The sequence below is a fragment of the Pelobates fuscus genome, chromosome 2, assembly GCF_036172605.1.
Source record: "Pelobates fuscus isolate aPelFus1 chromosome 2, aPelFus1.pri, whole genome shotgun sequence".
Lineage (NCBI taxonomy): Eukaryota > Metazoa > Chordata > Amphibia > Anura > Pelobatidae > Pelobates > Pelobates fuscus.
In genome coordinates this window covers 40529493-40556817 of record NC_086318.1, presented here as the reverse complement: position 1 = coordinate 40556817, position 27325 = coordinate 40529493, and the positions used below count along the sequence as shown (strand labels likewise).

The window sequence follows — 27325 nt, the reverse complement described above, 5'->3', positions numbered from 1 at the left end:
CTTGATTTGCGACAGCCGAACACATTGGAATTCAACACTCCTAATGTTCGACCGCCTGCTCCAACAAGAAAAAGCCATTGACGAGTATTTGTATGACCGGGGTGCTAGGACAGCCTCTGCGGAGCTGGGAATTTTTTTTCCACATTACTGGACGCTCATGCGCAATGCCTGTAGGCTCATGCGTCCTTTTGAGAAGGTGACAAACCTAGTCAGTCGCACCGAAGGCACCATCAGCGACATCATACCATTTGTTTTCTTCCTGGAGCGTGCCCTGCGAAGAGTGCTGGATCAGGCCGTAGATGAGCATGAAGAGGAAGAGTTGTGGTCACCATCACCACCAGAAACAGCCTTATCAGCATCGCTTGCTGGACCTGCAGCAACGCTGGAAGAGGATTGTGAGGAAGAGGAGTCAGAGGAGGAATGTGGCTTTGAGGAGGAGGAGGAAGACCAGCCACAACAGGCATCCCAGGGTGCTCGTTGTCACCTTGTTGTACAGACCCATATTGTCAAAACATTTGATGGTGTAGATCCATACGATCTGCTATCCCAACACGCGGTGGAGCGTGTACCGACAGCGTATGTTATAAATATGGACCTACATATAGCCCCCGGAGAGCACTGGTTAGCTGTTTACATTGATTAAAAGAGACATTGCTATTTTTTGATTCACATGGTGTGTCACCAGAAAGTCATCTTTAACCAAAATAAAATTGAAATTTATGAAAAAGAACTGTAATTGCAAAGCACCCTTTCAATAGTCTACAGTGAATTTTGTATTTATTTTACTACTAATGTGTAGAGGATTAGATTTTAAATCTGTTTTAAATAATTTTAGTGTCAACCTAAAACAAAATGATTGTATAGTGAAAAGCTTTGTGCAGAAACACAGGCGATACCTAAAAAATGTAAAGCCGCCTAGTGTTCATGTGCAGAGATGTAAGATGTGTTATCCTAAAACTTAAAATATGTTTTTTATACCGAAAATTAAAAACTGAATTTTTGCAACATCAAATTATATTGCAAATACAACCATTTTTATTTGTCATGACAAAAAGGCTCTAATTCTTTGTTCAGTCTGACGAGGTCAGTAGAGGGGAAAAGGAGGGGGTGTGGGTGGGTTTCTGTGTATAAAAATAGCCCTGTAAGCGGCAGCATTCATACCCCTTTGAGGGAGTCAGAATAACAGACTTTCAGCCAGCCTCAGCCTACATGCAGCCGGCATGAATACCAAGGTAAAATGCTAATATTTACTTTGCCAAATATATAGCATAGAGCTAACACAAACATCTTGTTTTATTAAAAAACAATGTTTTGTTTTTTCACGGCAGCGTTCTTAATGTTTAGTACCAATTATGCTACAACGTATACATTTATTTTTAGCCCCTTATTTTTACATTACCACAATACCACCACTTTTAAATTTTTTTAATTTTTTTTTGCATTATGTTTGCCTACCGTGTATGTTCTATTTTTTTTTACCAGATTATAATTTTTACATTAACACGATGTTGAAATTCTGCTTAAGATACCAATCACATGTGTGCTTTTCAGCCTGTTGACACCATTTCTTAATGATGTTGAAGAGCTCGACACATTGCCCGATTACGATTAAGATCGTAAATTTTATCTAGAGTAGCCATTAGAAAGTACATACATATTACCATCCATGTATACATAAAACAGTCCTGCAGATAAAAACAAAAAAACAACATAGGGTAATAACGTTTAAAATAAGTAAAACCAGTATTGAAATTTGTCTCACTCACATGGTCGTGAGCCACTTATAGAAGCTGGCTCAGACTAAGGGTATTGAAGTCAGTACAGATGGTCTCAAGGTGCCAGACTGCCTTCTCCGTGTTGTACTTATGGTATTTTACCAGATATTCCAGGATGCAGGAAATCAGCAAAAAATTTAAATTTATTGGACAAACTTTTTACAAGACAGCTTTAAAACCAAAAAGAGAGTCCACTATACAAATCAATAGGTATTCGAAAGAGGATCCTTTATTAGATCAGGATTTTCAAAGGAAGATTGGAACTATGAGAGGGAAGTAGACTGCAAAAAAGAGAAAGGGAGGAAAGAGGAGAGAGGATGGAAGAGAAACCCTAAAGAGAAAAGGCAAAGAATTTAAAAAAAATTAAGTTTATCAGTTAAGATTTTAACAGATTCACATAACCAAGTTTTAAATAAAGGTTTTAAATTTGCACCCAGTTGTGGCAACTTATGTCTGAAAAGTTTTTTTAAAGAATATGCCAAGAGTAATATTATAGAGGATGGTTTTAAACCCACGTCATTGAAGTCAACTTTTTATCCGACCAATTTTAAGACCGATTCAATGAAGGTGTTTGAAAAAAATCTTGCTTGAAGGAAATTAAACCAGTTAATAAATACCAGGAGAATCTTACAAAGGAAAATGTGCATTAAGAGATCTCTAGAAGGACAAGATGATTGTAGTGAATCCTGCAGATAAGGGAGGAGTAATTATCTGGCAAAAAGAAAGATATGTTAAAGAAATCCATAACCAATTAGGAGACCAAACCACTTATGTGGAACTCCCGAATAAGCCCTTAACAAGAATCAAAAGTGATTACAAAATATTTATAGACAAATGATTAGAAGAAGGAATTTTAAATAAGAATTAGATTTTTTAAATGTTAAATTCCCATTTTTGTTTTTATGTCCTTCCAAAAATGCACATAGATACGCATAATCCACCGGGAAGACCAATTGTGTCAGGTATTGGATCTTTATTATCACCATTATCCCAGTAAGTTGACAATTTTTTTTGCAAAGCCTTGTTAAACAATGTGAAGCATAATTGAAGATTTCGTTGGAGATTACGTTTTTAGTGCATAGGGAGTTATATTACCCTTTATCTCTTCTTTCTTCTTTATATGTGTTTGTTCGTTTAGAGCTAGATATATTTTTTAAGCTCTTTTTATATTCTAAGTTATATCAAAAAAAGCATACTCAGGGAGCCAGATAAGACCGTATCATTTTTGGACATCCCCATCTGAGGACACCAATCAACTATCCACTACTCCCCAAACAGTTCCTTTTTTAGAACAGGGCCCCTACCGCCATCAAAGGGGGAGATTACGGGACAGGGACAGGTGGGGTTACAAACAGAGCCGGACAAATAATTGAATTCAAATAGGATTACAAATCTCTCGAGTTTCAATTACCTAGACACATGTCTCTTCTCAGTAAAGGCCTCTCATTTGTACCAACACCACAATGTAACACTTTTGACTGGACCAAAGATATCAATTTATTTGGTAGAAAAATTGCTCTCAATATAATACACACCAAAAAGGATACACTAATTGCTAATGACATGGGTTTGAGCTTAGAGGACTTTCGTTCAGTGCAAAATCTAACTGACCTTTTGGAAGAGCAAGACCCCAATAAACCACTGACTGATTGTAAACCAGAGAGCTGGTTCAATCCAAATTTTAAGGATTTACCACACGTAGATCTATTCGTAAAAATGTCAACTAGTGAATTGGAGAAGTCTGACATACCTATGCCTCCTAAGAATTTAAATGACTATGGAATACAAAAGGCCTAAAAGAGTTAAGACAATCTATTAACACCATCATTAAACCTGCCGATAAAGGCGGAAATATTGTTCTCCTGGATCGTGATAAATATATCACATCTGCACGACAAAGACAGTTACCAAACTCTACCTAGGGACCCAATGACTGATTATGTCCAGGAATTAGACAACATCTTGATAGAAGCTGAATCATCACGGATTATCACCTCCCAGGAATACAAATATATTTTACCGCACAAAAATCCGACTATAGCTACATTTTACTGTTTACCTAAAATACACAAAAATCTGATGGATCCACCAGGTAGACCTATAGTCTCAGGTAATAACTGCCTAACTGAAAGACCTAGCAAATTCATAGACAAAATTCTAAGACCCATGGTTATCACATTACCGTCCTGCTTACAGGACGCTAAGTCAACTTTACTAACTCTTGAGGGCTTACAGGTCCCCCCATACACTCTTTTGGCGAGTCTTTATGTAGTCTCCTTATATTCTAACATCCCACATGATAAAAGGAATCCAGGCATGTTAATTCTTTCTGAACCAATCCACTTTTGACTCCTTAAAAAGGAACTTTTGTACTTAAGCTGTTAAAGTTTCTTGACCCACAACTATTTCATTTTTGATGGCAAATACTATTTGCAACGGACTGGTACTGCTATGGGCACGGCTTGTGCCCCCACGTATGCTAATCTGTTTTTTTCTAACCCCTTGAAAAGCTGCTCACTGGCGAAACGTGCGTTGGGGCTTACTGACGTGTATCTTCACTCTGTCCATTGACAAGCAGAGCCTTTAGTTTAGCTAGTCCAGAAATCGGAAGCTTTAGTTAGAATCTTACCATTTTCGTGGGCTTGTCTGTATATGTTCACGTCTAGGTCCGGAACTGGGTGACTTTATACCGTGGACCAGCACATATTTAGATAGTCAGACGCTACGATTTAGCTATCTTTTGCATCCTTAGGATTATTTGTTCAGTCTAGGGATTTCTAGCTTAGCTAATTGCTCTCTCTACGAATTTTAGACTGTAGCTATAGCAGGGATTTTTTGCTATATGAGTTACACGTTTTATTTGTAGTCCAGGCTTATCTAGGACTCTGTCCTGGGCTATTTTTTCCCTTATGTAGCACTTATTTTATTTCTACATCTCTATCTCCTGTGGATTGCGGTTATTGTAACAGTTTTACTATTACTTTCTATTCCTGCTATTTCTATCCATTTTTACTCGATGAGATTTCCTTACCCCTCATTAAGAAGACACTGTATTCTAGATGCAGGATTTTTCATCCAGTTAATCCCTTCATAGGTGAGCCTCAGTTTCTCACCATAGAGACTCCGTATTATCAATACAGAATCATTCACCTAGTGAATCCCTCCATAGGAGAATTTTCGTTGGAGACTACCTTTTGAGTGCATAGGGAGTAATATTACCCTTTATCTCTAGTTTTTCCCTCTCTTCTTTCTTCTTTATATGTGTTTGTTCATTTAGAGCTAGATATATTTTTTAAGCTTTTTATATTCTAAGTTATTAAAAGTTATATTTTAATATTATACTGTGGTCACTGGACAGTCCAGTTTCTCCCTTTCTTGTTTATTCATTTGTTCGATGGGTTAACCCCTATTATCCCTGTCCAGTATTATTGCTTCATCCCTTTGTTACAATAATTGAAGGACACCATTAGTCTTTTAAATATTTTAAATAGTTTTAAATGGGAAGACATTATGGCCACTTGCTATGTGAGTAGCCTCTACACCAATACTCAACACGAAAAAGATTGTGAGGCTTCCACATACTTTTTAAATAAATTTGGGAATATGTTGGATATTCATATAAATATTATTGAAGGAATAAATATGATTTTAAAGAATAACTTCTGGTTTGAAAACAGACTATATTCAAATAAAGGCACAGCGATGGGGACCAGATTTGTTCCAAGTTATGCCAATTTATTTGTGTCCTACTGGGAAGAACAGTGTATATATTCCAGGAAGGACATTGGGGCAAGTCTGGTACTCTACAAGCGGTACATAGATTATGTTTTTATGATCTGGAAAGGTAGTGAAGAATCTTAAATTTATTGATTCTCTTAATATTAATGATTGGAACATCAAACACTTAGTTTGGATATTAGCCTCTCCAAAATTGACTTTAGATTGGTCTATTTAGATGATCGTCAAATAAAAAGTAGATTTATTTTTTTAAGGCTGTAGACGTGAACTGTTTTATAGATTGTACCAGTTGCCGTTTTAAACAGGGGTTGAGTAACATTCCAAAAAGAGAAATTTTTAATACTGCAACGAAACTGTACAGAGAACCAAATATATCGAGCAAGCTGGAATTTTAAAACATTTTTTAGACAAAGCATATATTTAAAAAACAAAAACAAAAAAAAACAAAAGCCTCCTTAGAACAAACCTGTAAAGAAAGAGAAAATAGAAAGAACAGTTGTAGCAATACAAGGATAAAATTAACAAGGTAGATGGGAAAAAAGTTAATTGATTTTTAATTTTGTACCAATAATTAGGATTTGATCAAGATCAACAAGAATTGGCATATTCTTAAAACTGATGAAAAAACAAAGTGACTTCATTGGGGACAAACCCAGAATTTGTAGAGGAGCGAACAATTTTAAAAGGATTTTAACAAAGTTTTTTTTAGATAAAGATGATTAAAAGGAAGTGAATAATTTTTTTAATGAACAAAAAGGTTAATATTGTTCGGATTGCAGGGGATGTAAATTAAAACAAACCAGATTAAATTTGCATCACATACATAAAAAATAAAAATGTAAAAAAAATTAAGACAAAATCTTTTATTACCTGCAACACTAAAGATGTAGTTTATATGTTGACCTGCCCCTGTGGCTTTCAATATATAGGGAAAACTTCCCGCCTTTTAAAAAAAATTGTATTTGGGAACATAATATTAAATCGAAAATTTGTTAACCATATTGTCTCAAAGCACTTTATGGAATTCCACAATGGTAACCCTAAGGGAATTTATAGGGATAGAAAGAATAAAGACACATTGGAGGGGGGGGGGGGGAGTAGACAAAGATAGTCTCAGTAAAGCAGAGATGAGATGGATATTTAATATGGACACCCTTATACCACAAGGGCTAAATGGCGATTTTGAAATCACCCCATATATAGTTAATTAGCCCTACAAGTCATATGGGATTTCAAAGCGTATATAACGAGTTGTATTGAATTAGGTCAAAACATTTTTAGGCAGATTGGTGATTTATGATAATTTGATAAAATTATTTTTTTTTAACCCCTTCACGACGGGTGACGGACGAGGTCCGTCATCCAGGGGATACCCTTAACGACGGGTGACGGACCTCGTCCGTCACGCGGTAAAATTAACCCCAGATCGCGGCGATCGTGGGGTTAATGGTGCTCCGGTCTGCCTCTGCATTAGAGGCAGACCGGGAGCACCGGATCGGGCTGTCCCAGTACATGTGCCCGCTCTGACAGCATGTCTGAGCGGGCACATGTGCTCTGCATACTCACCTCCGCCTCCCTGCACTTCCGGGTTCAGTGTGAAGTGCAGGGAGACGGATCAGTGCTGATCCTGCCCCCTGGTGTTCAAAAAATAAAGTTTATTTAAAATCCCACCCCCCTTTACCCCCCCTTTACCATTTTAATAAAAAATTAACCCCTTCCCTGCCAATTGATCACTGACTACAGTGATCAATTGGCAGGGATTACATTTTAATATGATCTGATTTTTTTTTTAACCCCTGAGGGTTAATTCTTTTTTTTTTTAACCCTCAGGGGTTAAATTTATTTTATTAATTAATTTAAATATTTTAAAATTATAAATTTAGCAAGCTGGGGAGGGTGGAAGTTAGTGGGGAATTGGGGGATTTAGTGTTAGGCTAACTAGGGGTTAACGTTAAAAAAAGTTTTAAAATAAGCTTTAAAAAGTTAAAAAATTAAGTTAAAAAAAAGTTTTAATAACGTTTAAGTAAAAAATTCAAAAAAAAAAAAACCCTTTACCCAGTCCAAATAAAAATTAACCCCTTCCCTGCCAGTCTATCACTACCTACAGTGATCAAAATACAGATCTACTGTGATCTAATTTTTTTTTAACCCCTGACGATTAACTTTTATTTATTTTTTAACCCTCAGGGGTTAAATTAATTTAATTAACTAATTTAAATATTGAATAATGAAATATTTTGCTAGCTGGGGTGGGTGGGAGTTATGGGAAAATGGGGAATTTACTGTTAGTGCTGCTTACTGCTAGTTAGGGGTTAACGGTAAAAGAAACAGCTTAGAAAAATGTTAAATCTGTAAAAAAAAGTTTTACGAAAGTTTAGGAAACTTTAAAAAAATGAATAAGCAAAACAAAAGTTGAAAAAATAGTTTTAAAAAGTAAAAAAGTTTGAAAAAGTTAAAAAATTAATTTAATAACGCTCATTACCACTACACCTGGTACAAGCTAGCGGAAAAATGATCCCACGCTAAGGTTCAAAATATGCCTTTTGAAATACCCTGGGATGTCTTCTTTAAGAAATGGTATGGCTTTATGGGGTATTTGGATTATATAGCCTGGTAAAATACTCTAAAATGGGACATGGGCACAGCGTAAAAATTTAAAGTTTGAAAAAAAATGGAATGGCTGTGTCCCAAATGTGCCCCTCCGATGTCCACATATACCTGGCAAAGGTACATACGGGGGTATTTTTGTACTCAGCCGACATAACTGAGCAACATATAAAGTATTATAGAGTGGTGGTACACATAAGGTTTGCAAAATATACTGTGCAAACTCACTTTGTGTGTCAAAAAGGCAGAAAAAACGCTTATTACCACTACACCTGGTACAAGCTAGCGGAAAAATGATCCCACACTAAGGTTCAAAATATGCCTTTTGAAATACCCTGGGATGTCTTCTTTAAGAAATGGTATGGCTTTATGGGGTATTTGGATTATATAGCCTGGTAAAATACTCTAAAATGGGACATGGGCACAGCGTAAAAATTTAAAGTTTGAAAAAAAATGGAATGGCTGTGTCCCAAATGTGCCCCTCCGATGTCCACATATACCTGGCAAAGGTACATACGGGGGTATTTTTATACTCAGCTGACATAGCTGAGCAACATATGAAGTATTATACAGTCGTAGCACACATAAGGTTTGCAAAATATACTGTGCAAACTCACTTTGTGTGTCAAAAAGGCAGAAAAAACGCTCATTACCACTACACCTGGTACAAGCTAGCGGAAAAATTATCCCACGCTAAGGTTCAAAATATGCCTTTTGAAATACCCTGGGGTGTCTACTTTAAGAAATGGTAGGCCTTTGTGGGGTAGTTTGAATTCAAAACTTACGAAGATGCTTGGAAATTGCACATAGGCCCAGCGTCAAAATTCAAAGTTCTGTAAAAACTGATATGGCTTGGTCTCCAATATGCCACTGTAGCTTCACAAAATAGTGCCAAAGACATTCATTGGGGATGTCTTTTTACTCAGAAGACTTAGCTGAGCATAATTTGGAGGTTTTGAACTTAGTGGCACATATGAAATATACAAAATGCCCAGAAAAAATGCAATCCGTATGTCAAAAAATGCACAAAATTATTTTTTTACCACATACTTTGGCATATATTGGTGAAAAAATGGGGGCATGCTAAGGCACAATATGCACCTTATGATATACCCTGGAGTTTCTACTTTTACAAATGGTAGGCCTTTGTGGTTTTTTTTTGAACAGTCAAACTGTTATAATACCCCAAATGGACACATAGGCTCATTAAATCCGTCTCTCAAAATTCTACTGTGAATACTGAAAAGGACAGGTCTCCTGTATGGCACTGTAGCTTCACGAAATAGTGCCATAGACATACAATGGGGGTGTCCTTTTACTCAGAAGACTTAGCTGAGCATAATTTGGGGGGTTTGAACTTAGTGGCACATATGAAATATACAAAATGCCCAGCAAAAATGCAATCCGTATGTAAAAAATGCACAAAATTATTTTTTACCACATACTTTGGCATGTAATGGTAAAAAAATGGGGGCATGTTAAGGCACAATATGCACCTTATGAGATACCCTGGAGTGTCTACTTTTACAAATGGTAGGACTTTGTGGGGGGTTTTGAACAGTCAAACTGTTATAATACCCCAAATGGAAGCATAGGCTCATTAAATCCGTCTCTCAAAATTCTACTGTGAATACTGAAAAGGACAGGTCTCCTGTATGGCACTGTAGCTTCACGAAATAGTGCCATAGACATACAATGGGGATGTCCTTTTACTCAGAAGACTTAGCTGAGCATAATGTGGGGGGTTTGAACTTAGTGGCACATATGAAATATACAAAATGCCCAGCAAAAATGCAATCCGTATGTAAAAAATGCACAAAATTATTTTTTACCACATACTTTGGCATGTAATGGTAAAAAATGGGGGCATGTTAAGGCACAATATGCACCTTATGAGATACCGTGGAGTGTCTACTTTTACAAATGGTAGGCCTTTGTGGGGGTTTTTGAACAGTCAAACTGTTATAATACCCCAAATGGAAGCATAGGCTCATTAAATCCGTCTCTCAAAATTCTACTGTGAATACTGAAAAGGACAGGTCTCCTATATGGCACTGTAGCTTCACAAAATAGTGCCAAAGACATACAATGGGGGTACCGTTGTACTCAGCATAAGTAACTGAACACATAATAAAACTTTGTACAGGAATAGCACACACCAACTTTACAAAATACACATGAGAAGTTCTTTGTTATACGTTTGTGTGCGAAAACCCCCAAAAAACACAATTTTACTCCAATATTTAGCAGAGGTTGGCGGTAAAATGGCTACGTAGAAAGTGTCAAAACAACCTTAGGTAAATAGCCTGTGATGTCTACTTTATATAAATATATACTTTTGTGTGGCAATTTTGTTTTATTTTATGGCTATTAGGCTTACAAGACAAACATACCAAATTCTAAAATCGCTCCACATTAAAATTTTATTTTACTCCTTGTGCTTTGTGACCTGTAACTACCAAAAAAAACTTAAAATCCCAGACACATTATATATTCTGTAAATCAGAACAAATAAATGAATTTATTTTTAATTACTTTCCTTAACCTGCACTAATTATGCACACATTATGATTGCAAAAACTGTAAAAAAAACCCAATATTTTTCTTTTTTTTGCATTTTTCTGTATTTTTTTTATAATAAGTAAGCATTTATATATATATATATTTTATATCAAATTAAAGCCCTTTCTGTCCTTTAAAAAACAGTATATAATATGTGTCGGTGCAATAAATGAGAGAGATGCAAATTGCTGTTGAACGCAAACAGCAAGAAAATGCAAAAATTGCTTGTGTCATTAAGCGTAAGTCAAGCTTCTGAAGCTCTGTCCTTAAGGGGTTAAAGTTTTTTTTTTTTTTTTAAAGAAATTTGTACAAATATGTCTTTGCTTATTTTTAATTATATGATATGTATTAAGGAGATATTTTTATGTTTCTAACAGGTTTGTTTTTCCCTCTTTCCCCTGCCCCTCATTAACGTTTTGATATGTTACCTGTTCATATATCTTTTTGGGGGGTTTTGATTTGAGTTTTCTAACAAATGGATTTGATGATATGTATTTAATATATCTTTAGGGGATCTAGTATGTAAATTTAGGTAATTAACTCTTTTAGATTTGTAATATATTGAAATGTAATTGTTAAGTGCCCACAAACATCTACAACTTTCATAATTGATAAGGGAAAAATCGGCAAGAAACGGCCGATAAATATACTCCACCCACCAACAGACGTCATGACACAGAGGTGTGGGACAACATCATGTCATCATTAATGACAAAAGTGTAACTAGATGGAAGTAGGAGGATACTCAAAAAAAAAAAAAAAAATGCGCTAATACCGGTGTATTTAAAGATTTAAACGGCGAGAAGGGAGAATGGACTTATGAAAAAGGCTAACGCCAAAACAATTTGTATAGTGGATTCTTATTTTGGTTTTAAAGCAGTCTTGTAATAAGTTTGTCCAATAAATACATTTTTTTGCCGATTTCCTGCATCCTGGAATATCTGGTAAAATACCATAAGTACAACACGGAGAAGGCAGTCTGGCACCTTGAGACCATCTGTACTGACTTCAATACCCTTAGTCTGAGCCAGCTTCTATAAGTGGCTCACGACCATGTGAGTGAGACAAATTTCAATACTGGTTTTACTTATTTTAAACGTTATTACCCTATGTTGGTTTTTCTGTTTTGTTTTATCTGCAGGACTGATTTATGTCTACATGAATGGTAATATGCATGTTTTATAGTGTGCTCTCACCAACTTATTTGAGATTTTATTACATTGGCACTTATATGTGGTGAATTGACCCACATAGGTGATTGTAGCACCTTTTATAGTTTTAACCCAAACCTTACACTGAGTTTTACTATTAGAAAGTACATATTTAATGCGATTGTATATACGTATAGTAATGAAAAACCTGTTCTGTGGTCTTATTTAGTATTTCTAGAGGCTTTTAGCATGCCGGAATTAAGCAACTCGTTTGTTGAAACCGTGATAAACAACTGCAATCAGACTTCAATTACCTACCCACGTATGAAATATGATCTGTTTGTGACTTTTAAACCCTAGCGTTATAAACCGTAATTTCAGACATTTTATATTTTATTTCTTCACAGTAAATTCTGAAAGACCAATAAGCCCCGAACAAACTGATCCAGAGGGCAATACACACAACATGCAGCTATCACATCACGTTGTACTACCCCTCATAGAAACAAGGTAAAAAAATAAATAAAAAAAAGTAAAATCTGGTAATTATATATGTTTTAAGATACCGTGATAAATATATATTTAGTTGATGTCTGATAGATCAATATAAACCCGTGTAGTGTGTCTAGAGCGATAAAATTATGTGTACATTTATGTACTATGCACTTTTTACTTATTTATATATAGTTTCAAAATTGTCTAAGACATGGAGACATGCACCTGAAGCTGTATCGGGAAAAAAACGCTAACATTCATACCAACGAAAATCAAGACCCAGAGACAGCAAAGCTATGTTATAAGTGTGAAGAAAAAAAAAAAAAAAAACAACAACAACGCTTAATGAGGCATCCAAAAATTCGGCGTGTGTGACCCCAAACAAAAGTGAGTGTTGAAAGCGCAAAAACGTATCGGGGTAAGTCAACAAAGAATAAAACCAAAACAATCAGTTTTGCGACAAATCAAAAATGTGTCAATGAAATGGCCTTCTACACCTGTAGATACAGAGGTGCAACCCTTAAGTAAGAGGTGTAGGTCTACAGACCGTGGTGAAATACAAAATCAGAGAAGTAGATCACACAAGACATTGCCAACCAACACATCAAAACATGACCTGAACACGCAATTTGTTAATTACATATGCGCTCCTGGCTCTGATGGGATTTCAGCAAGGCCCAAAATTTAGTAGCCTGAAAATCTCAATGTGGCATATGTTAAGTGTGTCAGTGTACTAAGCATGTGCAGGAACTGAAATCACATTCCTTTGTCTTAATGAGCCATGTGGTCTGCCCATGTACGGTGAGCCTGAATATCTTGTTTGCTGATTGGTTTAAGGGAATGTGGGGGAGGAGCAGTTAACAAAAAGCCTTTGCAATGTGTGCTCTGGGCTCAGACATTTTGGCACAGGAGTTCAGCTGAGACCCAATAGGTGAGAATAAAGACCTGTTACTTCCTGAATAGACTTGTGTCCATCTCTCTGTGTGTGGCTTCTGCGGTGTTTCCCAGTAACATCTCCAATCGTATTTTAGTGTGTTCAAAAATAGTTTTTTTTGGCATAGGGTGAAAGCAGCCGTACAGGATGTAATCTTTGATTTAGTCAAATTAGCATACGTTGGATACTTCAATAAAGTACAGGGTTGTGCTCTCAGCTTAAAAATTGATAGTGTGAGCTTGGCCTTTAGGCATGGTTCCAGCTTGTTAGCACAGGCTAGTCACGGCGACACCTGTACATTAGAGACTGATAGCACAAGTTTACAATGAGACTTTGTATGAGATTCATTAGAGTGGTGGTCAAATCAGATGTTTTGGATGGCATTATTGACAGTCATTATCTTGTCTATAAACAAGCTTCGGGAGCTAATGGGTGTGAATGTTGTGACTACTGCAATATTGTCAAATCTCATACCCGAGAAAACAATGATTGACAGTGCTGCTGATGACTTTAAGAGGGGCCTAATTTTGTTGAAGATGAACTGACTAGGCATGACTGGCTGTGGTTTAGTACGCAATTCAAAAGTCCATAGTTTGGACATAGGTACCAGGCCAAGATCAGTGCCTGAAACCCAAACTAGAGCTGTTAGGCGGGCTGTGAAAATACTGAGACATGTAATGAGGTCTACAACAAACCGAGGCTCGCAAGGTGGTATGTCTATGCCTGCAAATGGTTCTGTGACTAATAGAGCAACAACAATGTCAGACTCCTCAAATGCTAATGCTGTTACTGGCGCAATTGTGATGGAAGGCTGTATAGGATATGAAATGCCCCTTTTATATTCCTCATCTTAAATACCCAAACCAAGTACTGTGAAAATCAATGTTTTGTATACCGTGTTTAAAGATATATTTTTCTATGCTTTAAGATGACCGATGGCTATGGAACTTGCTGAGCTCAACAGAATGACCATACCTCCCCCAGAGACAAACACCCTTATCATAAAGAATGAGTGTGTCAACAAGGGAAGGAAAGAGAAGACACATAGCAACTAAAAGTATCCAATGAAAAGCTTACAACACAATCCAATAAAATGTTTACAGCTTAGGTTATACAATGTATATGTGCTGAATGTGACGATTTATGGCTATAAAAGCCACGCTCAGGCTGTCAGTAAAAAGAAGGATTTTCATACTGAACTTTTACGTGTCAGTGTGATTATTTCTCTCCTCATGCATGAGCTATACCTTGAACATATTGATTAGGACTGACAATATACAACAGAGGGCAAAATAATCCACTTCACAATATCCCAGGCGGTACACCCGGGGGGTTCCAAATCCTGAGCATAATTCCCCTGTGGACATGCGGCCACATTTGCTAAATCCCCATAATGATGACAATCTGGTACACCAAAGGCCTCCAAGTCCTCAGAGTAGACTTGATGTAGATGTGCAACAAGAAATGCAGAATCCCCATGATGATGTTGCTGCCCCAGTATTTTTAGAGCTTGTTGAGAAACATAGAAGGGACCTAAACAATTTTAATGCTATGTAGTTGAGCTTATTTTAGTTTTGTGAATTTAGATAGAATGCCATCATTTGTTGAAGCAATAGAGTTAATGCATGATGCTATCGAAGGGACTTTAGGCCTTTTAAATGCCTGGTGCAAATTTGCGTCAAAGCAACCCAGAAATTATTGGTTTCGGTTCTTTACGGTTGTGTGTTAGGAATAGAGCTGGGGGTGTAATGACATGTAGACGTCTCAGATCAACACCCTATATAGTCGCATTATCCAGACTAAAAAAACACGACGGTTGTTTGATTTTAATAATAACTTGTGTCTGGCTGCTAGTCTATGTGCCCTTATAGAGAAAGAAATACCCCGCTGGTGCGGTGTTGGAGCGAGCCCAAAAGTATTCATAAAGCTTTGAGTATCCCTGATCGCTTAGTCAGCTTTAGCGATATACCGGCTTTTGAGAATCATTTGGATGTCACCATTAAGATTCTCTAGCACAACCGTGGTGCATGGAGGCATTTTCAGTCAGATGCTATTGTCAAGAAGAAAGTATTCATCACAAAGGAGATTATTATGGCATAAAAAAAATAAAATAAAAATGAAAGCATTTATCGGGGCCTCTTACTTGTGATTACGGTCATACTTTTTTTATCACAAAAATGATAATTTCTGCCTTTACTTTTGCAAACAGAATTGTGTGGATGTTATAAGTGAGCTCCCCATATGCCCCTGCTGTTGCACATTTTGTCGTTCTAAACAGTGTTTAGAGCTACACTACAAGCTTGGCAACTATGGTAAAATATACTGTAAAAACAAAACATTGTGATTCGTGTGGCCGTTATGTTGTGATGGAAAATCATAAGTGTGAATTGTCTTAAGTGTCAGGTGTGTACTCAACCGGTGGCAACATTTGATGATCATGTTTGTTACTTGCAAAAATACAAACCTGATGATCCCACAGAAACATTATTTTGAACGCATACACATACCAAATTTTATCTACGCTGCCCACTTAGAATGTGACGACCGTTCACCACTAGAGAATCGTGTTGGTTCAGCCTTAGTACCAACTAAATGTTGGGAGTTTCAGGGTGCATCATGTCTGGCGGACTTTGTTCGGACATTTATAGATCCCTTTTAGTGGCTAAACATTTATAGCGCATAATGCCGGTCGTTATGATGCATACTTTGTGGTGAACCAACTACTTAAGGAGCAAATTGAGGTAAAACTACTGGCTCAAGGTGGTAAATTACTCTGTGTTACTGTATCTGATTTTGGTATCCGGTTTATTGACTCGTTAAATTTCCTACCCATGAAACTGAGCAAGCTACCACAGGCCATGGGTTTTGAAGGTTGCAAAGGTTATTTTCCACATTTTTTTTAACAGTGGAGAATCAAAATTATATCAGCCCAATGCCCTCTGTTGACCATTATAGTGTTGCACAGATGATGCCTGATGAAAAAAAGTCATTTCATGGACTGGTATAAGTCAAACCAGCACTGTGAATTCAACTTTCCAATTGAACTTAAATATTGTATTGAGGATGTTAATATCCTGAGAGAGGCATGCACCTGCTACAGAGCTAGTGTTATGGAAATGACAAGAAAAGAAAGAACAATTAAGGGTGATCGTGGTCCTGAAGTTGTCATAGATAACATTGACCCTTTCCAACTCACTACCATAGCCTCTGTATGCATGGCCATGTACAGATTCAAATTTTTACCTAAGAACACCATCGCCATTATCCCCTCTGACAATTACCATAAAACTCAGAAGCGGTTTTCTACAGCATCTATCCAGTGGCTGATGTATGTTGAACATACAGAGATGTCACCATACAACACGCCTTACCGGGTGGTGAAAATGTTGTTGGTAATTATTTTTTGGATGGTTACGCTCTGATCAATGGTAAACCTACAGCTTTTGAATTCCATGGTTGCTTTTATCATGGCTTCCCTCTTTGTTACAGGATATTAGAGTTACAACCACCACATTTGCACAGTTGCACCATGAAACCATGGTAATAACACTTAAGATGGTGTGATTATGATGTGTGTGATGTGGGAGCAGAATTGGACAAACATTAGAAACTGACAGGGGGCTACAGCTATTTGTCCTTGAAAAAGATTTCCCTCAGCCTTTCAATCCTTGTGATGCTCTTTATGGCAGTCATACAAATACTATTAAATTGTCTCACCCCTGGTGAGTGCATAAACCATTAGGATTTCACCAGTCTGTACCCGTATGTAAATAAAATGGATACCCCACGGGTCATCCAGAAATCAGTTATAATAGCTTCCAGTCTTTTAACAAATATTTTGGAATTGCAAGAGTAAAAATGTACCCCCCTAGATGCTTATTTTTCCCAGTACTGCCTGTTAGAATGAATGGTAAACTCATGTTCCCCCATGCCATACTTGCTGTTCAAGTAATCAAATGAGTCCTTGCACACATACAGACGAAGAACGCTCTGACAGGCACTTTGTGTACTAATGAAATACACATGTCTTGGGATAAAGGATACATATTATGCAAAATCTTTGAAATTTTGAATTTTCCTAAATACACCGACATTGTTTGACAACTACATCCAGTGATCATCAGTCAGTGTGATTTAATAAAAGAACAGTGACTGAGTCACACCACACAAAAACAAAAGTTTTAGACTTTAGAAAAACAGACTTTTCTAAAATTAGAATATGTGTAAAGGAGCCATTATCAGACTGGAGCAATTTAAATGGAGTCCAAGAGAAATGGGATTATTTAAAAGTTGCACTACTGGAGGCAACAGAAAATTGCATTAGGCTGGTCAGTAAAAGCAAAAAATTCAAGAAACAACTGATGTGGCCAAAATAGTAAAAAACAAAAAGTTAGCATTTAGTAATAAAATAAAAATGAAAACCCAGAGTGAGGAAGACAGAATGATCTATAAGATTAGGCAGAGAGAGGCTAAGCAAGTTATACGAGCTTCCAAATCACACACAGAAGAGAAAATAGCAGTCAGTAAAAAAGGGGGACAACTTTTTTTAGATACATAAATGAGAAAAGAAAAGTAAAACAAGGATTAGTTAGATTAAAAACAAAAGGAAGGTATGTAGAAGAGGATAAAGGTCTAGCTGACTGCCTCAAGGAATATTTTTGTTCAGTATTTACAGATTAAAAAAAATGAAGGAAAGGGACCTCAGTTAAGAAAAAGGATAAATGAGTCATTTATTACACGTGAGTTTACAGAGGAAGGAGGGAGAAAAACGAAAATAATCTGTCCCAATGTATTACTGAAAAGGAACAATAAATGTTTTATTAATAAACTAAACTCACACAAACAAATGTCACTAGGTGCTAATGTCTCAATAGACAATAATTGAGGCAGAAGGTGTGACTAATACAATACACTACGTAAAGAGTATCCACAGACGGGAGGGGAGTAAACAAAACATACACAAATAAAAAGAAGCGGGCATAAACCCCAACCTGGGGGATTAGGGTAGTGAAACCCACCCAAAAGGGGGGTAGTCGCTGCACAATGCAAGTGATATGATTACAACCCAGTAGCATACAGTATTGCTGAGTAAGTAGGTTGCAAAATCACCAGCTATATGGTAATCGATACAGTGTCACTTGAACTGTCAGGCTGCTGGAGAAAATCTCAAATGCACAGCGAGTGTAAAATTAATGTACTGTACGATGATAACACAATAGCTGGAAAGTAAGTTGCTAATGTATAGCTGCGGCTAATCGGTTTACAACCCAGTGGCATACAGTGTTGCTGAGTAAGAAGGTTGCAAAATCCGCAAACAGATCGCAAAAGGGCAGTGGGTGCCCAATCCTATCAGTATAGAAGTATACTTAGAAACACTGATAAAACAGTGTCATTCCTGGATATACCTATTCCTCTAGAAACTAATAACCCCTTAACTGTGTCCACTGCATCATCGGCTACTTTTTTAGAGCAAGACTCCCCCGGCAACAACGGGGGAGACTCAGGGACAGAGAGCGTTGGGCTTACAAAACACAGGGTCGAACACAGAATCTAACCAGCAATAGAATAATTAATCTGTCAGACTTTCAAATGCAAACACGTCACCTGACTCTCCTCAGTAGAGGACTCCTTTGTACTCACCCCGACTTGCAGCAAATTTAATTGGTCAAAAGACAAATGTATTTGGCAAAAACCTGCCCTGAACATTATGCATGCCAAAATGGATCAGCAGCATGCTAATGAGTTGGGTCTCTCTCTTAAGGATTATGAGCTTTCCAAAATACTGACAAGTCTGCAGGATGAACAAGACCCGCTCAGACCACTCACTAACTTTAAACCATCAAGTCACTTCACACCTAACTTTAAGGACACACCTCATGTAGATCTCTTTGTAGAAATGTCCCTAAATCAATTCAAGTTGACTGCTAATTACGCCTCTACGCCAAATAATTTGAGCTTTCAGGAGCGTTTAGCATTGAAAGAATTAAAAATCACTTGATAACATCATCATCAAGCCAGCGGACAAGGGGGGGTAATATCGTCCTACTAAATAGACAAGAATACATTAATATGTGCATGATCCATCTGGACAACAATTCCTGTTATAGACCTCTTCCCTTGGACCCGACCACTAAGTTTATAAGTGAACTAAACACCCTGTTAGCGGATGCTATGACACAACAGGTTATAACCTCAGACGAACTCAAATTTCTACTACCACACCATAATCCGACAATAGCCACATTTTATTGCTTACCAAAAGTTCATAAGGGTACCCGACCGCCACCTGGCAGACCCATTGTATCAGGTAACAATTGTCTGACTGAACGTCTCAGCCAATACCTAGACAAAATTTTACACCCTATGGTACTTACGTTACCCTTCTATCTCCAGGATACCAAAACTACTTTACAACTTCAAGACAAGACAGTCCCTCCTTACACAATGTTGGCGGGCCTAGACGTAGTTGCCCTGTATACAAATATACCCCATCACATGGGACTTAAAGCATGTAAATACTTTTTGGAAAACACCTCTTATAATGACTCTCAGAAAAAGTTTCTATGCTCTGCACTTTGTACTGACCCATAATTACTTTACCTTCAATGGACAGTACTATTTACAAATCTCTGGGACTGCTATGGGCACTACTTGTGCACCCACATATGCCAACCTATTCTTGGGATGGTGGGAGCAGCATGTCGTCACATCAGCTAGATTTAGCCAATTTCACAGCTATATTTTGAGCTGGCAGATATATTGACGACGTGCTGCTCCTATGGACAGGCTCTATTCAGATGTTTGAGGGATTTGTCCAGGCTCTTAATGAGAATGAGATTAATTTAAAATTGACACACGTGATCGACGAACACGAATTGGTGTTTCTCGATCTTAAAATCACACTAACAGAAGATGGCACCATTCAAACAGAACTATTTAGAAAATCTACTTATACCAACAGCCTCCTTCATTGGGGCAGTCATCACCCCTACAGGCTAAAAGCATCAATTCCATTTAGCCAATATTTACGGGCCAGAAGGAATTGTTCTGAAGATCATACTTATTACAAAGAATGTCAACTCCTAAGGTCTAAATTCAAAGAACTAGGTTACCCGAACAGTGTCCTAAAAAAAGCTTTCCAAAGGGCCAGTGGCATTGATAGACACCCGAGTCTGACTACAACCAGACCAAAACCGGAATCTAAGACTCCTAGGTGTATTGCTACTTTTGATCAAGGCTGGAACACAATGTCACATACTTGACAAGAATTGGCCCATTCTACTCCACAATCCATTTCTCAAATATATTTTACCCATCCATCCACCTCTTACGGCACGTAGACCTACCAATCTTCAGGACCTTCTCGTCCATAGTCATCTAACATCACCCGCCCTACCCACTAATTGGCTATCAAACACCAAGGGAACGTATAGATGCGGTCACTGTAAGGCATGTCAGTACATCGCTCCTTCTAAAACTGTTCAATCAACACAATCCAAAATCAATGTAACCACCAACGCTTTGGTGAACTGCAGTACTACACGGGTTATCTATATAATAACGTGTAGCTGCGGCACCCAATACATTGGCAAGACATTCCAACAGTTTCGGAGGAGAATTTTACAACATATCAACTCTATGTCAGGGTTCTCACCTGTTAGACAGACAGCCAGACGTGGTCGCTCCTGGAGTTCCCAACAGGGGACTTGAACCGGGGAACTTATCAATCCTAGTCCTGCTTTCTGCCTCTGAGCCACAGCAGCTTTACACAGAGACTACTGATTCCGGTCCTGTTCATCCTGGCATGGCTACTACACCGGGGGCTGCACCTTGACTTGGTTGTGTCTCACCTGACTCTGATCGGTCATCAGCAGGGTATTTAAACCCAGCCTCGCCCTGTGCTCAGGGTCAAGTCTTTGATCTTGTGTTCCTGTTTGTACCAGTGCTCCTGTTTATCTACTTCGTATTATTGACCCCGGCTTCTGACTCGTTTATTCTGACCTCTGGCATCCTTTGACCTCGGCTATCCCTCGACTATCCTGCTGCTTCAGTCCTTGACTGTCCTGCGTATTTGGTACTGCATCCTGCACAGCCCCCGTGCACAGACCCACAGGCCAGGTGAATTCTTACCTGACCACCTCGGCCTGTGGCTATCTGCAAGGGTGAGCAACATATCTGCGCTACAGACTCCCAACTCAGGTAAGACCCTGACACTCTATCAACAATATCATTTCTCCCACACCACTGGCCAGACACATTATGAATTTTCATGAAGGCAATGTTGAAAACTTAAGGTTTCAGGAAATAGAAAGATTATTGCCTAACCCAAGAAAAGGCAACTTTAACAAAATTCTGTTGCAAAAGGAATCCAAATGGATTTATCTCTTCAAGACATTGGTCCCACACGAACTGAATGAAGAATTTAATTATACTGCATTTATTCATTAATTACTAGCACTTTTTTAGCGATTGCAAGTTATTCTGTATCTCATTGGCATTTTGTTACAATGAGCAAAATACTCCTTAATCCCCCTTGATCAATATTATATTCCCACTAAACTACTCAGACAATTCTAGGTTCACCTATGAGATATTCTCTTATTACTTGAACTACTCTCTAATTACTTGAAGATCTCACTACATGGACCATTTATTATACACTCCTAGTTAACTTCTAGGAATATGGGTCTCTCTCTGTATTACAACTGTAGTTATGCACTAATCTCTTGGTGACAACCATTTAATCTCAGAAAGTTAATACCCTTATCCAGTGTTGGGAACATTTGAATGAATTCTGTTCCCTTCTAACCCAAAGGACCTGCATTATCATGATTATCATATCTTTATTTCCTTTATTTTCACATAACATGAGAAGTATATACCCACTAGCCTCATCACTGTGGGTAATTTTGTATTACCACTTCACTAGGCCTCATACAAGGCTACCAACATAATTACTACCTACACTTATATTAAGATGCTCTTTTCCACTTTTTGAGAGTATAGAGCCGCCGTAGTCCGTAATGCCAGTTGATGATGTCATCGCTGTGGTTGGTCCAATGAGGATTTCCGGCGGGTTATTTAACTTATCCTGTTTGGGGAGTCAGTTCCCCTGATGAGCCTCTGTTCGGCAAAACGCGCGTCGGGGCTTTGGGCATTGGATCCGGCTTAACGTTACATGTTTTCGGGCTACCGTGTCCGTTCAGCATTCAGCTATATCGTTACTGCCTGGATCCCCTTGCTGACTACCAAATCAGACCAATTTCTACAGATGACTATTAGCTTTATTTTTAGCCTAGTCCTGACATTTAAATTGATAGGTGCCCTTGAAGGCACAACCTAGCGGTGCAGTCAGATTAGAACCTTGGCAGTTTCATTACCATAGCTTCCTTCACTAGTTTAGTCTAGTATAGCTCTGCCACGTCTACTGATAGGTGCCCATGGAGGCACAGTTTAGGTGTTCTACCACCGTTTTCCACTATCCCAGGACTCTCGCGCTATTTAAGCTTCTCCCAGTACAGCTAGCCAGCTCTTATTCCAGCTAGGTGCCCTCGAAGGCAAGTTCAGTAATTTTTCAGCAATTAACTGTTAAGTCACGTCTATTAGGTGCCCTTTAAGGCACAGCTCAGGATTTTCTCAGTGACCAGTTGCTGAGCAACGCTTATCATGCTGACTGGGTAGTATTTGTTATTTTTATATGGGGCATTTACCGATTAGTCGCAGCTATACATTAGCAACTTACTTTCCAGCTATTGTGTTATCATCGTACAGCACATCAACTTTACACTCTCTGTGCTGTGCATCTGAGATTTACTCCAGCAGCCTGACAGTTCAAGTTACACTATCGATTACCATATAGCTGGGGATTTTGCAACCTTCTTTCTCAGCAACACTGTATGCCACTGGGTTATAAACATATCACTTGCATTGTGCAGCGACTACCCCCCTTTTGGGTGGGTTTCACTACCCTACTCCCCCTGGTTGGGGTTTATGCCCGCTTCTTTTTATTTGTGTATGTTTTGTTTACTCCCCTCCAGTCTGTGGATACTCTTTACGTAGTGTATTGTATTAGTCACACCTTCTGCCTCAATTATTGTCTATTGAGACATTAGCACCTAGTGACATTTGTTTGTGTGAGTTTTTAGTTTATTAATAAAGCATTCATTTATTTATTAATTTCATTTACCTAGGGTTATCCCCTTATCTGTTCCCTACCTCATTCATTAGAGATTTGACAGGGCTAACTTTTCTTTCTACAGAGGAAGGAGGTTCTATTTCAACTGTCAAAATTAAAGACAAATAAGTCAATGGGACCTGATGGAATACACCCAAAGCTATTAAAAGAGCTTAGTGGTGTACTAGCCAAACCATTAACAGATTTATTTCACCAATCATTGTTAACAGGAGTAGTCCCAGAAGATTGGAAGTTGGCAAATGTTGTGCCCATTCACAAGAAAGGTAATAGGGAGGAGTTGGGCAACTATAGGCCAGTACGCCTTACTTCAGTAGTGGGGAAAGTGATGGAAACCATGTTAAAGGATAGGATTGTTGAACATCTAAAAACACATGTATTTCAAGATCAGAGACAACATGGGTTTACTTCAGGGAGATCATGCCAAACTAATCTTATTGATTTGTTTTGATTGGGTAACTAAAATTATAGATCAGGGTGGTACAGTAGACATTTCTTACCTAGATTTCAGTAAGGCTTTTGACACTGTTTCATATAGAAGGCTTATCAATAAATTGCAATAATGTTGCAACAATTATAAGGTGGAGCGTAAATGCAATAATCACTCACAAACCAAAATTGATTGTAGGCGTATCATAAAAAGGTAGAAACCTCAGAACTTGTCTAACATCATGGCAAATATAGAGGGAAAGAAAAAAATAATAGTGCAGAGTATCTCAGTCAAAATATACACTTTAATATAAAGACACACTTACAAGAATGAAGTGAAAAACAGGCACATCATATAAAATAGGCTCAATCGCAGGATCCCAACGAACAGGAACACCGGAGAAAACAGCATCCAAAATAATAAATTAAATAAATAAAAACAAGTAAATAAAATAAAAACTCTGCACTTAGTTAAATAGCCCTACGCGTTTCGTTTAATAACTTGAACTTCCTCAGAGGCAAGTAAAACTCCATGTAGGCATTAACGTCCATCAAGTCCCAATCTTCTTTTAAACTCGTCTAATGTTGGCGCGCAATGTATCCGAGACTATCGACAGCATGCTTCTGGGTTTGTCACTCCTAATGCTTCTGGGTACATCCGTGTGACGTCAACGGAAATGAGGCTCTAGCCTCGCTTTCAAGCTAAAACCGGACATGGTGATATGTAGGCTTGCGTTCCATTCAGCAACTTGCATTCCACCGCTCATCATAAGAGCGAAAAGAGGCCATAATACATAAAAACATAAAGTAACATATCCAATATCAGTACAATATTCCAAATATTGGGTAATTAGCAGTTTTAATAACAAACCTTCATGCATATATTGTTATAAACCCTTAAATCAAAATAACAGAAAATACCCTAAAAATAAATCAACACTATTTAAATAAAGAGACAGCAGCAAAAAAAAATATATAACATAATAATATCTTAAAGAAAGCAAACTAAATCAAAATCCACATTAAGTCCCCTTGGTTGCATAGTTTGTAAAGTGTGTATCCAATAACCCTCTCTTTGCCTCAACAATAACCCAAGGTCACCACCTCTCTCGTCCAGAGCTACCTGTTCGATAACAATACATTGGAGAGTATTAAAATTAAAAGAAGGGCATTTATAAAAGTGCACTGGCACTGAATGTGTTAACATGTTCTCTTTAATATTATTCCTATGTTCCTGGAATCTGATTTTAGCCTTCCTTCCCGTCCTCCCTACATATTGCAACCTGCATCCACATATGATCAGGTATACAACATGTGTTGAGGAACAGGAAACCAGACTTTTAATTTTGAACTTTTTTAGTTTGTGTACTGCTGAAGCTTGAAACGACTTTATACTGGTGGTTACAACTTATACAGTTCCCACACGTATGGAAACCTTTATTTTTAACTTTTTTATTTCCTAATCGAAAAGTACTGGGTGCAAGAATTTGCTTGAAATTCACTCCCTTCCTAAAAATAATTTTCGGAACTTGGGGAATCTGTGTATTTAAATAGTCATCTTCAATAAATAACCCCCAATGCTTTCTAATAATTATCTGTAGGTCAAAAGCTCTAGAGCTATAATGCGTATTGAAAGAGAAGTCAAACATAGGATTTCTAATATCCATTTTTTTTGTTTATTAGAAGGTCATTTCTATTGATGTTTCCCACTCTTAATCTCAGCATCCAAAAGTTCCGGACAATACCCCTTTTCTAGAAAACTATTCTTCAAGACGTCCGCTTGTAAATAGAACAGGTCTAAATCACTACAGTTTCTACGCATCCTAATGAACTGGCTCTTTGAAACCCCCTTGAGCCAGTTCAGATGGTGTCCACTTGCAGTATCAATAAAACTGTTGGAATCGGTAGCCTTGAAAAAGGTTTTGGTCTTATTGACTCCATTTTCAATGAAAATGGATAAGTCAAGAAAATCTATATTTGAGATGCCTACCTTAGGTGTAAAAATTATGATAAGGAATTCTGATTGACATACATAAAGAACTTTTCAAATTCATCTAAAGAGCCACGCCAAATAACCAGGACATCGTCGATGTAACGCCTGCAGAGCACCAAGTTTGCACCATAGGGGTTATTGGACCAAATTGACGATCTCTCCGCATAGTCCATAAACACGTTAGCATAGCTTGGTGCAAACTTGGTGCCCATCGTCGTGCCCTTTATCTGAAGAAAAAATTCCTTATTGAAACTAAAAAAAAAAATTATGGGTTAAAATAAAACGGATGGCATCTTCCAAAAAAGGTCGGAAGGCAGGTACAAGGTTAACATCCCTTTCCAAATTGTTCCTGACTGCCTCCACACCGAGATCGTGATCAATCACGGTGTAGAGGGAAGTCACATCTAGAGTAGCCCAAACATAATTATGCGCCCATTCAATCAACTCCAACTCCTGGATAAGATGTTTGGTATCCCTAAGATATGATTTTCCTTTTAAGTAAGGGTTTAAAATTTGTTCCAGAAGAACCCCCCAATCTTTTTCAGTTACATATAGATGCCCAAAAATATTAGGACGATGTCATGTTAGGTTTTACTAATGATGTTTTCCTCCTTTTAATTTTAATACTCTCCAATGTATTGTTATCGAACAGGTAGCTCTGGATGAGAGAGGTGGTGACCTTGGGTTAATGTTGAGGAAAAGAGAGGGTTATTGGATACACACTTTACAAACTATGCAACCAAGGGGACTTAAAGAAAGCAAACTAAATCAAAATCCACATTAAGATATTACTATGTTATATAATTGTTTTGCTGCTGTCTATTTAAATAGTGTTGATTTATTTTATTTTTAGGATATTTTCTGTTATTTTGATTTAAGGGTTTATAACAATATATACATGAAGGTTTGTTATTAAAACTGTGGTATTTACCCAATATTTGGGATATTGTACGGATATTGGATATGTTACTTTATGTTTTTATGTATTATGACCTCTTTACGCTCTTATGATGAGCAGTGGAACGTAAGTTGCCAAATGGAACGCAAGCCTCCATATCACCATGTCCGGTTTTAGCTTGAAAGCGAGGCTAGAGCCGCATTTCCGGTGACATCACACGGATGTACCCGGAAGCATTATGAGTGACGAACCCGGAAGCATGCTGCCGATAGGCTCGGATACATTGCGCGCCAACATTAGACGAGTTTAAAATTAGATTGGGACTTGGACGTTAATGCCTACAAGGAGTTTTACTTGCCTCTGAGGAAGTTCAAGTTATTAAACGAAACGCGTAGGGCTATTTAACTAAGTGCAGAGTTTTTATTTTATTTACTTGTTTTTATTTATTTAATTTATTATTTTGGATGCTGTTTTCTCCGGTGTTCCTGTTCGTTGGGATCCTGCGATTGAGCCTATTTTATATGATGTGCCTGTTTTTCACTTCATTCTTG

General features: G+C 37.7%; 1 long non-coding RNA gene across 1 annotated transcript; it reads left to right on the top strand.

Annotated features, from left to right (window-relative positions):
* Positions 1-1195: 1195 nt before the first annotated feature.
* Positions 1196-12702, top strand: LOC134585436 (uncharacterized). Its single transcript, XR_010086521.1, has 3 exons — positions 1196-1232; positions 12241-12343; positions 12521-12702. It is a non-coding gene; the product is annotated as an uncharacterized LOC134585436 (long non-coding RNA).
* Positions 12703-27325: the final 14623 nt, after the last annotated feature.